The sequence below is a fragment of the Pseudophryne corroboree genome, chromosome 8, assembly GCF_028390025.1.
Source record: "Pseudophryne corroboree isolate aPseCor3 chromosome 8, aPseCor3.hap2, whole genome shotgun sequence".
Taxonomy (NCBI): Eukaryota; Metazoa; Chordata; class Amphibia; order Anura; family Myobatrachidae; genus Pseudophryne; species Pseudophryne corroboree.
Genome location: NC_086451.1, coordinates 343820765 through 343838009, shown reverse-complemented (window position 1 = coordinate 343838009; position 17245 = coordinate 343820765). Strand labels below are relative to the sequence as shown.

Below are 17245 nucleotides of genomic sequence, written 5' to 3'. Positions count from 1 at the left end.
TGACCGGAGTGTGAAGTGTGCTGAGAGCAATGGCGCACAGCTGCAGTGCTGTGCGCTACCTTGTTGAAGACAGGACGTCTTCTGCCGCCGATTTTCCGGACCTCTTCTGTCTTCTGGCTCTGTAAGGGGGCCGGCGGCGCAGCTCTGGGACCCATCCATGGCTGGGCCTGTGATCGTCCCTCTGGAGCTAATGTCCAGTAGCCTAAGAAGCCCAATCCACTCTGCACGCAGGTGAGTTCGCTTCTTCTCCCCTTAGTCCCTCGATGCAGTGAGCCTGTTGCCAGCAGGTCTCACTGAAAATAAAAAACCTAAAACTAAACTTTTCACTAAGCAGCTCAGGAGAGCCACCTAGTGTGCACCCTTCTCGTTCGGGCACAAAAATCTAACTGAGGCTTGGAGGAGGGTCATAGGGGGAGGAGCCAGTGCACACCAGGTAGTTCTAAAGCTTTACTTTTGTGCCCAGTCTCCTGCGGAGCCGCTATTCCCCATGGTCCTTACGGAGTCCCCAGCATCCACTTAGGACGTTAGAGAAATATATATACACATTCATACATATATACACACACACACACACACGCATTAGTTTTTAAAAATAAAACACATGCAAATTCCTCTGAACACTGGGCAGATGTTACATTTTCAAAAAAATTAATATATGGATGAAGTTTTCTAAGCTAATATTGGATGATCATTCATCTAGACAAGACAGGTCACCAGGATGGTCCAATGTCCTCAGGTGTTGTAGAGATGGGGGGGGTTGCGCAAGTCGGCTCATCCCTGAGATGAAGAGGCAGCTCAGAATGGTCTGTATCTCCGTGTTTCTACAAACCATGATGTGCTGCTACTTCACCACAAAGCATCCAGCACCACACACAGGGCCCGAGGCAACATTGCATGCTGCAAAAAGAAACACATTAAAATAGAAAATCATTTGCAATCAGATATTAGTTTTAAAATCAGAAGATAATTAATTGAAAACTAACATGAATTGGGCAGTACCTCCTACATAAAAACATACCTGCATAAAGATATCCATCCAGCTAATACAGCCAAAGTGCCTTCTATCAACAATTTTCTAGTCCCCCCGCCCCCCACCCATTAACGAGGCATAAATAATTACAATGGGGAGGTGGGATTATTTTTTTTTTCACCAAACTGCATGGTCACAGGAGACCTGGTGCACCGGATGGAGGATATTGAGACTGAAGCTGAAACTCTACTTTGTATCTGCTCTTCTGCTTAAAATTTAAATGAAACAAGACTATTTCTTTGCAATTAAACTTTATCTAAAAATGACAAACACTTAAATAAAACGTATTAAATGCTGTGAAGTTAGTGAAAAGAAGCTGGAGCATAAGAGTGTGACGGCACACCGGAACCAGAGCCAGAACAGTGAAGCCAGAGCTGGCAAGCTTGGAGCAGAGCCAACCCTATTGCCGAAAGACACAATGGTTCCGGTTTATAATTTGTAGTCAGACAGCATGGTTGGAATTTTAAAAAACGTATATAAAATAAGAATTTACTTACCGATAATTCTATTTCTCATAGTCCGTAGTGGATGCTGGGGACTCCGTCAGGACCATGGGGAATAGCGGCTCCGCAGGAGACAGGGCACAAAAAGTAAGCTTTTAGGATCACATGGTGTGTACTGGCTCCTCCCCCTATGACCCTCCTCCAAGCCTCAGTTAGGTACTGTGCCCGGACGAGCGTACACAATAAGGAAGGATCTTGAATCCCGGGTAAGACTCATACCAGCCACACCAATCACACCGTACAACTTGTGATTTGAACCCAGTTAACAGTATGATAACAACGAAGAAGCCTCTGAAAAGATGGCTCACAACAATAATAACCCGATTTTTGTAACAATAACTATGTACAAGTATTGCAGACAATCCGCACTTGGGATGGGCGCCCAGCATCCACTACGGACTATGAGAAATAGAATTATCGGTAAGTAAATTCTTATTTTCTCTAACGTCCTAGTGGATGCTGGGGACTCCGTCAGGACCATGGGGATTATACCAAAGCTCCCAAACGGGCGGGAGAGTGCGGATGACTCTGCAGCACCGAATGAGAGAACTCCAGGTCCTCCTTAGCCAGAGTATCAAATTTGTAAAATTTTACAAACGTGTTCTCCCCTGACCACGTAGCTGCTCGGCAAAGTTGTAATGCCGAGACCCCTCGGGCAGCCGCCCAAGATGAGCCCACCTTCCTTGTGGAGTGGGCATTTACAGATTTAGGCTGTGGCAGGCCTGCCACAGAATGTGCAAGTTGGATTGTGCTACAGATCCAACGAGCAATCGTCTGCTTAGACGCAGGAGCACCCATCTTGTTGGGTGCATACAGGATAAACAGCGAGTCAGATTTTCTGACTCCAGCCGTCCTTGAAATATATATTTTCAATGCTCTGACAACGTCCAGCAACTTGGAGTCCTCCAAGTCGCTAGTAGCCGCAGGCACCACAATAGGCTGGTTCAAGTGAAAAGCCGAAACCACCTTAGGCAGAAACTGAGGACGCGTCCGCAGTTCTGCCCTGTCGAATGGAAAATCAGATATGGGCTTTTGTACGATAAAGCCGCCAACTCTGATACTCTCCTGGCTGAAGCCAGGGCCAGTAGCACGGTTACTTTCCATGTAAGATACTTCAAATCTACCGATTTGAGCGGCTCAAACCAATGGGATTTGAGAAAATCCAAAACTACGTTGAGATCCCACGGTGCCACTGGAGGCACAATCGGGGGCTGTATATGTAGTACACCTTTGACAAAGGTTTGTACTTCAGGCACTGAAGCCAATTCTTTCTGGAAGAAAATCGATAAGGCCGAAATTTGAACCTTAATAGACCCCAATTTGAGGCCCATAGACAATCCTGCCTGCAGGAAATGTAGGAATCGACCCAATTGAAATTCCTCCGTTGGGGCCTTCTTGGCCTCACACCACGCAACATATTTTCTCCAAATGCGGTGATAATGTTGTGCGGTCACTTCCTTCCTGGCTTTAATCAAGGTAGGAATAACTTCCTCTGGAATGCCCTTTTCTTTTAGAATCCGGCGTTCAACCGCCATGCCGTCAAACGCAGTCGCGGTAAGTCTTGGAACATACAAGGTCCCTGCTGAAGCAGATCCCTTCTTAACGGTAGAGGCCACGGCTCTTCCGTGAGCATCTCTTGAAGTTCCGGGTACCAAGTCCTTCTCGGCCAATCCGGAGCCACGAGTATTGTTCTTACTCCCCGTAGCCGTATAATTCTCAGTACCTTTGGTATGAGAGGCAGAGGAGGAAACACATACACGGACTGGTACACCCACGGTGTTACCAGAGCGTCCACAGCTATTGCCTGAGGGTCTCTTGACCTGGCGCAATATCTGTCCAGTTTCTTGTTGAGGCGGGACGCCATCATGTCCACCTTTGGTTTTTCCCAACGGTTCACAATCATGTGGAAGACTTCTGGATGAAGTCCCCACTCTCCCGGGTGGAGGTCGTGTCTGCTGAGGAAGTCTGCTTCCCAGTTGTCCACTCCCGGAATGAACACTGCTGACAGTGCTATGACATGATTTTCCGCCCAGCGAAGAATCCTTGCAGCTTCTGTCATTGCTCTTCTGCTTCTCGTGCCGCCCTGTCTGTTTACGTGGGCGACTGCCGTGATGTTGTCCGACTGGATCAACACCGGCTGACCCTGAAGCAGCGGTTTTGCCAGGCTTAGAGCATTGTAAATCGCTCTTAGCTCCAGTATATTTATGTGAAGAGACGTCTCCCGGTTCGACCACACGCCCTGGAAGTTTCTTCCCTGTGTGACTGCTCCCCAGCCTCGTAGGCTGGCATCCGTAGTCACCAGGACCCAGTCCTGTATGCCGAATCTGCGGCCCTCTAACAGATGGGCACTCTGCAACCACCACAGAAGAGACACCCTTGTTCTTGGTGACAGTGTTATCCGCTGATGCATGTGCAGATGCGATCCGGACCATTTGTCCAGCAGATCCCACTGAAATATTCGTGCGTGGAATCTGCCGAATGGAATTGCTTCGTAAGAAGCCACCATCTTTCCCAGGACTCTTGTGCATTGATGTACTGACACATTTCCTGGTTTTAGGAGGTTCCTGACAAGTTCGGATAACTCCCTTGCTTTCTCCTCCGGGAGAAACACCTTTTTCTGAACAGTGTCCAGAATCATTCCCAGGAACAGCAGACGTGTCGTCGGGGTCAATTGAGATTTTGGAAGATTCAGAATCCACCCGTGTTGTTGAAGCACTACTTGGGTTAGTGCTACTCCGACTTCCAGCTGTTCTCTGGACCTTGCCCTTATCAGGAGATCGTCCAAGTAAGGGATAATTAATACGCCTTTTCTTCGTAGAAGAACCATCATTTCGGCTATTACCTTGGTAAAGACCCGAGGTGCCGTGGACAAACCAAACGGCAGCGTTTGAAACTGATAATGACAGTTTTGTATCACGAACCTGAGATACCCTTGGTGTGAAGGGTAAATTGGGACATGCAGATAAGCATCTTTTATGTCCAGGGACACCATGAAGTCCCCTTCTTCCAGATTCGCTATCACTGCTCTGAGTGACTCCATCTTGAACTTGAATTTCTGTATGTACAGGTTCAAGGATTTCAGATTTAGAATAGGTCTTACCGAACCGTCCGGCTTCGGTACCACAAATAGTGTGGAATAATACCCCTTTCCCTGTTGTAGGAGGGGTACCTTGACTATCACCTGCTGAGAATACAGCTTGTGAATGGCTTCCAATACCGTCGCCCTTTCTGAGGGAGACGTTGGTAAAGCAGACTTTAGGAACCGGCGAGGGGGAGACTTTTCGAATTCCAACTTGTAACCCTGAGATACTACCTGCAGGATCCAAGGGTCCACCTGTGAGCGCGCCCACTGTGTGCTGAAAATCTTTAGTCGACCCCCCACCGTCCCTGAGTCCGCTTGCACAGCCCCAGCGTCATGCTGAGGGCTTTGTAGAAGCCGGGGAGGGCTTCTGTTCGTGGGAAGTAGTTGCTTGCTGCACCCTCTTACCCCTTCCTTTGCCTCTGGGCAAATATGACTGTCCTTTTGCCCGCTTGTTCTTATAGGAACGAAAGGACTGCGGCTGAAAAGACGGTGTCTTTTTCTGTTGGGAGGTGACTTGAGGTAAAAAAGTGGATTTTCCGGCTGTTGCCGTGGCCACCAGATCCGATAGACCGACCCCAAATAATTCCTCTCCTTTATACGGCAATACTTCCATATGCCGTTTGGAATCCGCATCACCTGACCACTGTCGCGTCCATAAACTTCTTCTGGCAGATATGGACATCGCACTTACTCTCGATGCCAGAGTGCAAATATCCCTCTGAGCATCTCGCATATAAAGAAAAGCATCCTTTAATTGCTCTATAGTCAATAAAATACTGTCCCTATCCAGGGTATCAATATTTTCAGTCAGGGAATCCGACCACACCACCCCAGCACTGCACATCCAGGCTGAGGCTATTGCTGGTCGCAGTATAACACCAGTATGTGTGTATATACTCTTCAGGGTAGTTTCCAGCCTCCTATCAGCTGGATCCTTGAGGGCGGCCGTATCAGGAGACGGTAACGCCACTTGTTTTGATAAGCGTGTGAGCGCCTTATCCACCCTAGGGGGTGTTTCCCAGCGCGCCCTAACCTCTGGTGGGAAAGGGTATAATGCCAATAACTTCTTTGAAATTAGCAGTTTTCTATCGGGGTTAACCCACGCTTCATCACACACGTCATTCAATTCCTCTGATTCTGGAAAAGCTACAGGTAGTTTTTTCACACCCCACATAATACCCCCCTTTGAGGTACCTGCAGTATCAGAGATATGCAAAGCCTCCTTCATTGCCGTGATCATATAACGTGTGGCCCTATTGGAAAATACGTTTCTTTCTTCACCGTCGACACTAGATTCATCTGTGTCGGTACCTGTGTCGACTGACTGAGGTAAGGGACGTTTTACAGCCCCTGACGGTGCCTGAGACGCCTGGACAGGTACTAACTGGTTTTCCGGCCGTCTCATGTCGTCAACTGACTTTTGCAGCGTGCTAACATTATCACGTAATTCCATAATTAAAGCCATCCATTCCGGTGTCGACTCCCTAGGGGGTGACATCACCATTACCGGCAATTGCTCCGCCTCCACACCAACATCGTCCTCATACATGTCGACACACACGTACCGACACACAGCAGACACACAGGGAATGCTCTTATCGAAGACAGGACCCCACTAGCCCTTTGGGGAGACAGAGGGAGAGTTTGCCAGCACACACCAAAGCGCTATAAAAATGTATATAAACAACCCTAAAAGGTGTTGTTTCTGTTATATGCGCTTAATATATAAAAATACCGCCAAAATATGCCCCCCTTCTCTGTTTTACCCTGTTTCTGTAGTGCAGTGCAGGGGAGAGTCCTGGGAGCCTTCCTCACAGCGGAGCTGAGCAGGAAAATGGCGCTGTGTGCTGAGGAGAATAGGCCCCGCCCCCTAAAACGGCGGGCTCTTCTCCCGGAGTTTGCGATATATGGCAGGGGTTAAATACATCCATATAGCCTCAAGGGCTATATGTGATGTATTTTAGCCATAGAAAAAGGTATTATACATTGCTGCCCAGGGCGCCCCCCCCCAGCGCCCTGCACCCTCAGTGACCGCTGGTGTGAAGTGTGCCGACAACAATGGCGCACAGCTGCAGTGCTGTGCGCTACCTTATGAAGACTGAAAGTCTTCTGCCGCCTGTTTCCGGACCTCTTCAACTTCGGCATCTGCAAGGGGGGTCGGCGGCACGGCTCCGGGACCGGACTCCATGGCTGGGCCTGTGTTCGATCCCTCTGGAGCTAATGGTGTCCAGTAGCCTAAGAAGCAAATCCATCCTGCACGCAGGTGAGTTCACTTCTCTCCCCTAAGTCCCTCGTAGCAGTGAGCCTGTTGCCAGCAGGACTCACTGAAAATAAGAAAACTAAAAAACTTTTTCTAAGCAGCTCTTTATGAGAGCCACCTAGATTGCACCCTGCTCGGACGGGCACAAAAACCTAACTGAGGCTTGGAGGAGGGTCATAGGGGGAGGAGCCAGTACACACCATGTGATCCTAAAAGCTTACTTTTTGTGCCCTGTCTCCTGCGGAGCCGCTATTCCCCATGGTCCTGACGGAGTCCCCAGCATCCACTAGGACGTTAGAGAAAAGGGGATAAGCACTTTAGACCAAAAAATCAATACATTATATTTTAGCCAATAGTAGAACAGATGCAAGTGTTACAAGATCATAATGGGCAAACTCTACAAGTAAAATTAGTGGCATTAACCAAATAAAACTAATATGTTTATACCACTTAACAGTATTCATAGATAAGGAGAATTTATACTGAAACGTCAGTGGTAATATTTCAACATTTTTAAACAATGATATTCAATTTCAATGATATTGTACAGCCAGCAATAAGTTTTACACACTATTAAAAATAAGATTTTACTCACCGATAAATCTATTTCTCGTAGTCCGGTTACATCCTTCCTAGCTTTAATCAGGGTAGGAATAACTTCATCTGGAATGCCTTTTTCCTTCAGAATCCGGCGTTCAACCGCCATGCCGTCAAACGCAGCCGCGGTAAGTCTTGGAACAGACAGGGTCCCTGCTGAAGCAGGTCCCTTCTTAGCGGCAGAGGCCACGGGTCCTCTGTGAGCATCTCTTGAAGTTCCGGGTACCAAGTCCTTCTTGGCCAATCCGGAGCCACTAGTATAGTTCTTACTCCTCTCCGTCTTATAATTCTCAGTACCTTGGGTAAGAGAGGCAGAGGAGGGAACACATACACCGACTGGAACACCCAAGGTGTTACCAGAGCGTCCACAGCTATTGCCTGCGGGTCTCTTGACCTGGCGCAATACCTGTCTAGTTTTTTGTTGAGGCGTGACGCCATCATGTCCACCTTTGGTTTTTCCCAACGGTTCACAATCATGAGGAAGACTTCCGGATGAAGTCCCCACTCTCCCGGGTGTAGGTCGTGTCTGCTGAGGAAGTCTGCTTCCCAGTTGTCCACTCCCGGAATGAACACTGCTGACAGTGCTATCACATGATTTTCCGCCCATTGCAGAATCCTTGCAGCTTCTGTCATTGCCCTCATGCTTCTTGTGCCGCCCTGCCTGTTTATGTGGGCGACTGCTGTGATGTTGTCCGACTGGATCAACACCGGCTGACCCTGAAGCAGAGGCTTTGCTAGGCTTAGAGCATTGTAAATTGCCCTTAGTTCCAGTATATTTATGTGAAGTGAAGTCTCCAGGCTTGACCACACTCCCTGGAAGTTTCTTCCTTGTGTGACTGCTCCCCAGCCTCTCAGGCTGGCATCCGTGGTCACCAGGATCCAGTCCTGAATGCCGAATCTGCGGCCCTCTAGGAGATGAGCACTTTGCAGCCACCACAGAAGAGATACCCTTGTCCTTGGAGACAGGGTTATTTTCTGATGCATCTGAAGATGCGATCCGGACCATTTGTCCAGCAGATCCCACTGAAAAATTATTGGGTGGAATCTGCCGAATGGAATCGCTTCGTAAGAAGCCACCATTTTTCCCAGGACCCTTGTGCATTGATGCACTGACACCTTTCCTGGTTTTAGGAGGTTCCTGACTAGCTCGGATAACTTCCTGGCTTTCTCCTCCGGGAGAAACACCTTTTTCTGGACTGTGTCCAGAATCATCCCTAGGAACAGCAGACGTGTCGTCGGAATCAGCTGCGATTTTTGAATATTTAAAATCCACCCGTGCTGTTGTAGTACTTCTTGAGATAGTGCTACTCCGACTTCTAACTGTTCTCTGGACCTTGCCCTTATTAGGAGATCGTCCAAGTAAGGGATAATTAATACGCCTTTTCTTCGAAGAAGAATCATCATTTCGGCCATTACCTTGGTAAAGACCCGGGGTGCCGTGGACAATCCAAACGGCAGCGTCTGAAACTGATAATGACAGTTCTGTATTACGAACCTGAGATACCCTTGGTGAGAAGGGCAAATCGGGACATGGAGATAGGCATCCTTGATGTCCAGAGACACCATATAGTCCCCTTCTTCCAGGTTCGCTATCACTGCTCTGAGTGATTCCATCTTGAATTTGAACCTTTTGATATAAGTGTTCAAAGATTTTAGATTTAAAATCGGTCTCACCGAACCGTCTGGTTTCGGTACCACAAACAGTGTGGAGTAATATCCCTTCCCTTGTTGTAGGAGGGGTACTTTTATTATCACCTGTTGGGAGTACAGCTTGTGAATGGCTCCCAATACCGCCTCCCTGTCGGAGGGAGCTATTGGTAAAGCAGACTTCAGGAACCGGCGAGGGGGAGACGTCTCGAATTCCAATTTGTACCCCTGAGATACTACTTGCAGGATCCAGGGGTTCACTTGCGAGTGAGCCAACTGCGCGCTGAAATTTCTGAGACGACCTCCTACCGTACCCGAGTCTGCTTGTAAGGACCCAGCGTCATGCTGAGGACTTGGCAGAAGCGGAAGAGGGCTTCTGTTCTTGGGAAGAAGCTGTCTGCTGCAGTCTTTTTCCCCTTCCTCTACCCCGGGGCAGATATGACTGTCCTTTTGTCCGCTTGCCTTTATGGGAACGAAAGGACTGATGCTGAAAAGACGGTGTCTTTTTCTGTTGAGAGGTGACTTGAGGTAAAAATGTGGATTTCCCAGCCGTTGCCGTGGTTACCAGGTCTGATAGACCGACCCCAAATAACTCCTCCCCTTTATACGGCAATACCTCCATGTGCCGTTTTGAATCCGCATCACCTGACCACTGTCGCGTCCATAACCCTCTTCTGGCAGAAATGGACAGCGCACTTACTCTTGATGCCAGAGTGCAAATATCTCTCTGTGCATCTCGCATATATAAAAATGCATCTTTTAATTGCTCAATAGTCAATAAAATACTGTCCCTATCCAGGGTATCAATATTCTCAGTCAGGGAGTCCGACCACGCCACCCCAGCACTGCACATCCAGGCTGAGGCGATTGCTGGTCGCAGTATAACACCAGTATGTGTGTATATACTTTTAAGGATATTTTCCAGCCTCCTATCTGCTGGCTCCTTAAGGGCGGCCGTTTCTGGAGACGGTAACGCCACTTGTTTTGATAAGCGTGTGAGCGCCTTATCTACCCTAGGGGGTGTTTCCCAACGAGCCCTAACTTCTGGTGAGAAGGGATATAGTGCCAATAATTTTTTAGAAATTAGCAGTTTTTTGTCGGGGGTAACCCACGCTTCATCACACACTTCATTCAATTCATCTGATTCAGGAAAAACTACGGGTAGTTTTTTCACACCCCACATAATACCCCTTTTCGTGGTACTTGCAGTATCAGAGATGTGCAAAACCTCCTTCATTGCCGTGATCATGTAACGTGTGGCCCTACTGGAAAATACGTTTGTTTCTTCACCGTCGACACTGGAGTCAGTGTCTGTGTCTGGGTCCGTGTCGACCCACTGAGGTAACGGGCGTTTTATAGCCCCTGACGGTGTTTGAGACGCCTGGACAGGCACTAACTGAGCTGCCGGCTGTCTCATGTCGTCAACAGTTTTCTGTAACGTGCCGACACTGTCACGTAATTCCTTAATTACGGCCATCCATTCAGGTGTCGACTCCCTAGGGGGTGACATCACCATTATAGGCAATTGCTCCGCCTCCACATCATTTTCCTCCTCATACATGTCGACACACATGTACCGACACCCAGCACACACACAGGGAATGCTCTGATAGAGGACAGGACCCCACTTAGCCCCTTGGGGAGACAGAGGGAGAGTTTGCCAGCACACACCAGAGCGCTATATATGTATAGGGACAACCTTACAATAAGTGTCTATCCCTTATAGCTGCTTATATCTGTTATTTTGCCAAATAAGTGCCCCCCTCTCTTTTTTACCCTGTTTCTGTAGTGCAGGATGCAGGGGAGATTCTGGGAGCCTTCCTACCAGCGGAGCTGTGTGGGAAAAATGGCGCTGTGTGCTGAGGAGATAGGCCCCGCCCCCTTCACGGCAGGCTCTTCTCCCGCTTTTTTCTGGAAAACTGGCAGGGGTTAAATACATCCATATAGCCCAGGAGCTATATGTGATGTATTTTTTGCCAAATAAGGTAAATTCATTGCTTCCCAGGGCGCCCCCCCCCAGCGCCCTGCACCCTCAGTGACCGAAGTGTGAAGTGTGCTGAGAGCAATGGCGCACAGCTGCAGTGCTGTGCGCTACCTTATGAAGACAGGAAAGTCTTCTGCCGCCGATTTATGGACCTCTTCTTGCTTCAGCATCTGTAAGGGGGCCGGCGGCGCGGCTCCGGGACCCATCCATGGCTGGGCCTGTGATCGTCCCTCTGGAGCTAATGTCCAGTAGCCAAGAAGCCCAATCCACTCTGCACGCAGGTGAGTTCGCTTCTTCTCCCCTTAGTCCCACGCTGCAGTGAGCCTGTTGCCAGCAGGACTCACTGAAAATAAAAAAACCTAAGTATACTTTTACTTCTAAGCAGCTCAGGAGAGCCACCTAGATTGCACCCTTCTCGGCCGGGCACAAAGATCTAACTGAGGCTTGGAGGAGGGTCATAGGGGGAGGAGCCAGTGCACACCACCTAGGTCCAAAAGCTTTTACTTTTTGTGCCCCGTCTCCTGCGGAGCCGCTATTCCCCATGGTCCTGACGGAGTCCCCAGCATCCACTTAGGACGTTAGAGAAATATGATTAAGGGGGAAATCACTTAGCCATGGTAATTTAGAGCGGGGTAATTGATCCATCTGGGCTATTCAATTAGCTCCACAGCAGCATTTATTAGGGATTTTTTTCACGCGTATGAACAGGAAAAAAAAAATCCCTGATGACCAGTGGGTTAACGGTTGTCGCGTCCCTGTTATCGCATGAGTATGAACTTTTCACGGCTTCTATGTGTTAACAGACTGTCTCGAGTGAAAAAGGGAGTGCAACTGAATAGCCACAGGCATTAAAGCCCGAGGCTGGCTCCCTTTATCACCTGCAGTAATTTACTGCAGGTAATTGAACAACCGCTCCTTTCCACCCCCCCCCCCACCCCCCACATCTATTTAAAAAATGCATAACATGTAATCAGACAATAAGTGTGCAGTGTAACACGCTATTGGATTTGCCTAGAAATAATTTTTTTACTGATCTTACATTATCATTGGAAGTGGAGCTAGAGAGCAACTTCTGATTCATTTTGTAAATAAAGTGTCTATGGTGCCGTACAACATATCAAAACCTTTTTCATTAACTACATAAAATGACTAACTTTCTGATAAACAAACGATGCCATGTGCTATACCTTGAAATAAAATAGCAGAACTAAAACAAATTAAATGTTTGACATGGTGGATCAAGAATGCTGGAACCACAATGCAAGAAGAAATATTAAGACAAAGTAACAGATTATAAAAACTGGTTTGTTTGGGGGGGGGGGAAGAGAGGGGATTAAATGAGGCTGTGGCAACGAAGGCAGCATAGATCAGGTCTATAACAGCTAAAAGGTTTATTAAAATATGCAAAATTCAAATACAGGCTAGATACCCAGCATATACTGAAAAATTTCTACTCTTAGGCTGATACATTATATATCAGAAGGAATTCAATTCAGTGCTGTGTCCCACGGTGATCTCTGAACACGCACTTTGCTGTTCACTACAGCAAATTTTCCTGCATACCCCTACAAGGGAATATTTGTAATGAACTGAATCTATCCCAGTTTTCAAATGAAAGTTGTAATCTTTAACATTTTCAATCAAAAGGTCTCAAAAAAGACAGCCATACAGCATGGGAGATTATTCTGCATCTTTCTGGTTAATTAAGAGACAAAATTACGACCACATGACTGGCAAAACACAAAAACACAAACTATATATAATTTATCATCAAAAGAAATGGGCACATTTTTAGTGTATGCCGCACAATAGAAAAAGGGATCCTTAAACAAGTTCCTGTTCTACCCATTTTGCATATTCTAAATTTCAATTATTGTAGGCTTTACAAGCCTTATTAAATACAACCATATGTATGTGGCAATGTAAGAATTATTTATATCTGAAATTTGTTTTCTTTCGTAAAGTCTATCTGGTCTAATACTTGTCGTCTCACATTTGCAGTGTGTTTGCAAAATTCTTACTGGCACACATACCATTTCAAATGTTTTTTTCCCGTAACAAAACTAATATACACGCTTCAAAACGGGATGCGGTCAAGATGCCGCCGGCCGGAATCCCGGCGGTCGAAATACTGACGCTGGAATCCCGACCGCCACAATCCCGACATTCTCCCTCCGTGGGTGTCCACGACACCAATAGAGGGAGAATATAATAGTGTGCCGAGCGTAGCGAGGCACCGTGCCCGCAGCGTGGCGAGTGAAGCGAGCCCGCAAGGGGCTGCGTTCCGCTCGCCACCACTGTCGGGATTGTGTGGTTGGGATTTCGACCGCCGGGATTCCGGCCGGCGGCATTTAGTACTGATCCCTTCAAAACATTACCCTTCACACTGTGCTGCCTTTTCAGCATCCTAGATTTCTATATATTAAAAGCAGAACAGACTTAGCTGGATGAAAGACAACTGAGCAATGAACGTGGAAAGAAACAGTATAATTTAGGAAAGGGGGAGTTGCGCATATGTAAAATCCTTGTTCAATTCCGAAATAGTGGCAGCATATCAATAAAGCATTAAATCAATGAAAAGTACTGATGAGTGTTAGTTATAAGACACCTAGGAGGTATATTTACTAAAGTGCAGGTTTTAAGAAGTGGAGATGTTGCCCATAGCATCCAGACTCTACTTATTTATCTAGAACCTTCCAGAGCAGTGGTTCCCAACCTCGGTCCTCAAGTACCCCCAACAGTTCGTATTTTCCAGGCCACCAAACAGTTGAACAGTTGTATTCATTACTCACCGACACATTTTAAAAGATCCACAGGTGGAGCAAATTATTTCACTCGCAATCCTGTGAAGAGACCTGGAAAATAATAACTGTTGGGGGTACTTGAGGATGCAGTTAGGAAGCACTGTTGTAGAAGATATCTAGGGGTAAATTTACTAAGATGAGAGGTTTTTAGAATTGGTGATGTTGCCAATAGCAACCAGATTCTATTATCTTCTAGAAGCAGCTAAATAAGTTAGAGTAGAATCTGACTGGCTGCTATGAGCAACATCACCAATTCTAAAGAAAAAACTCCCACCTTTGTAAATGTACCCCCTACAATCTGATTGACTGCTTTAAGCAATATCTCAACTTCTTAAAATATGCATTAGCATACAGGAAGTCTAAAAAATAAAACAGAATTGAAGCAATTTGGATGCAATTTTAAAATACTGTACACAAGTGTCAGCCTGGCTTTACATGCACATGAGAAGTTTGAAACAGAATCTTAGGAAATCTTATGATTCATTTGGATTTTGCAAAAGCGTTCTTGCTCAACATAAGTCTGCCGCATGAACGAAGCATATTAGTTAAAAATATATGTATTCGGTAGAGAACAGCTTGTAGGGTAGAAGTTAAAGTAGTTATACACTAACTTCAGAGTCGGCTAAAATGAGTGTTGGTGCACCACAGGCATCTTTTATTTTTTTTTAGACCCGTAATGGTCCATGTTTGCAGATGACGATAATACTCCTTTTCCACCAAAATCCTGGGTTTGTCCTGGGATTTTGAACACAGGCCGGATGCAGATTTAGACCCAGTTTCCACTGAACCGGGGTCAGCCCTGAAAAACCCTTTGACGTCATTAAAAATTTATTTTTTTCAGGCTGACAAAGATGAGGTCACAAAAGGGAGGGGTGGGGACTGCTTACAGCATTGCAGCAATGATGGCAGATGGATTACCTGAATGTATCCCAGAGTTCCTGTTTGCATTTTTCTGCTGATTTACAGCTACATAGAGCAAGCTGAGAGTCAGGCTTCAGGTGCTCTGTGCTATCTACGTCAGTGTAGCAACTGATGGGATGACATCACCTGCCAGTGCCCCAGAAGTTCAGATCACCGCATAGAAGCATTAGCGGTTCACATAACCCAGGTAGGTCGGTTTCTACAGTCACATAATCTGGGTCCTACCCTTGTTCAACCCTGCTCGATTGCCATGTCACCTGACCTGGGTTATTTTTTTGGAAGCTGTTTCCACTGAGGACCGACCTGGATAGACCGAGGTTATTTGACCAGTGGAAAAGGGGTTATCATAGCACTGTTAACAGAGCACACATACCTCACTGCAGAAAGTTACACACAACTGGTAATGAACCGTAACATGGCAGATGAAAGTAAATGCAAATGAAAGGCAGTAATGGCAGCTATCCATGCCTTACCGCAAAATATAACTGAATAGCTCTGGGCACTTACCGTGGGCTTTTAGCTCCCAGGTTAAAGGCCCGTATACACTGGCCAATATATCGGCCGTTCTCTTGAACGGCCGATATATCGCGGGTCCGTCGGCCAGTGTGTACGGTCGATACATCTGTGAACTCAGTCGTTCACAGACGTATCGCGTCGGCCCCGCAGAACAGCAGACAGCCAATATATCTACCGATATATTGGCACGTCGCTGTGTGTGTACGCGGTTGGCCAACCGTCCGCACACAAGCTGCTGCGGCGGCCGGCGGTGATTGACAGCTGAACTGGGCAGGCGTGTGTACACGCCCGCCCAGTTCATGACGTCAGTCCCCGACGGATCGGGCAGTGTGTATGCACAGCACACTGCCCGATCCGTCCATAGGTATATCTGCAGATCAATTTATCTGCAGATATGTCTTTCTAGTGTGTACCCACACCTTAAGTCTGGCAGCTAACTGAATTCCCCCATAAGTTTGTTTACTTCCAGGAAAAAAATAAAATCTCTCTGGGGTAATGAATTAATAAATGTACTATATTATAATTCAGTTCAAAGGTTAGTCAGGCTGGGTACACATCAGAATGTATTCCCAGTCGACTCGAGGACAGACTGTACGATATTCAGCGAGCTGTACCGACTGCACAATCCGGTGTACAGCCACGCGATACAGTTACCCGCCGCATTCATCATGCAGCACTTCAGATAGGACGACCCTGCTGGAGAGGTCATTGCAAATTAGAAAATTTACTGAATCACTGCATTTAAAAGCTGATCAGATGCCTCTTGCAAGTGGCATTAATTAGTACAGTTCCTACAAAACATTAATGATGTGATCGTTAAGGGAAAAATAGGATTTTAAATACCTACCGGTAAATCCATTTCTCGTAGTCCATAAGGGATATTGGGGACACATTAGTACGTTGAGTATAGATGGGGTCCACAGGAGCCAGTGCACTTTAAATTTCTTCCACTGGGTGTGCTGGCTCCTCCCCTCTATACCCCCTCCCACAGGCAGTTAAAGATAAAAACAGTGCCCGAAGGAGAAATTACATACTTGAGAGAAGGAACATAATGAAAAGTGTGGTGAGATTTATACACCAGCACACCATCACAAAACATAATTGGGCCAGCAATATCTGGCAACATAAACAGCAACAGCTGAACAGGTAACACCTAACAGAGAACCTGCAGAAAGTCACCGCAAAGAGGCGGGCGCCCAAAATTCCTTATGGACTACGAGAAAAGGATTTAAAATCCTATTTTCTCTAGCATCCATAAGGGATATTGGGGACACATTTAGTGTTCCTTCTAGGCTGTTTCAGCAGGGTGCTGCACCCTGTCCTTTTTTCAGTGCACCCTGCAGCACCGTAAGTCGCCCCCTTGTATACAGAATGCAACAGTCAGAGTGCATGTTACAATGTGGTCGGCTACTTCTTGCCAGTGCCGTAACTAAGCATTTTAGCGCTGTGTGCCAGAAACGACACTGGTGCGCGCGCCCGCCCCCCCCCCAATGTAAGATGAGGCAGTGCGCGCCGCAGATGCGCGAAACATAGGGGCGTGGCTTCATGGGGAAGGGGCGTGGCCACAAAATAATAAGATTTTAAACCTACCGGTAAATCTTTTTCTCATAGTCCGTAGAGGATGCTGGGGACTCCGTAAGGACCATGGGGATAGACTGGCTCCGCAGGAGACATGGGCACTTTAAGAAAGACTTTAGGTCTGGGTGTGCACTGGCTCCTCCCTCTATGCCCCTCCTCTAGACCTCAGTTAGAGAAACTGTGCCCAGAGGAGATGGACAGTACGAGGAAAGGATTTTTGTTAATCCAAGGGCAAGATTCATACCAGCCACACCAATCACACCGTATAACTTGTGTATCAATTAAACAGTTAATAGTATGAAAAAATAACGTAGCATCAGTCC

General features: G+C 47.0%; 1 long non-coding RNA gene across 1 annotated transcript in view; it reads right to left on the bottom strand.

Moving 5' to 3' along the window:
• Nucleotides 1-612: 612 nt before the first annotated feature.
• LOC134947785 (uncharacterized) overlaps nt 613-17245 on the bottom strand; it is a 48769-nt gene continuing 32136 nt past the window's right edge. The window contains exon 4 of the long non-coding RNA XR_010182773.1: nt 613-897. This is a non-coding gene — a long non-coding RNA (uncharacterized LOC134947785). The remainder of the gene's footprint in view (nt 898-17245) is intronic.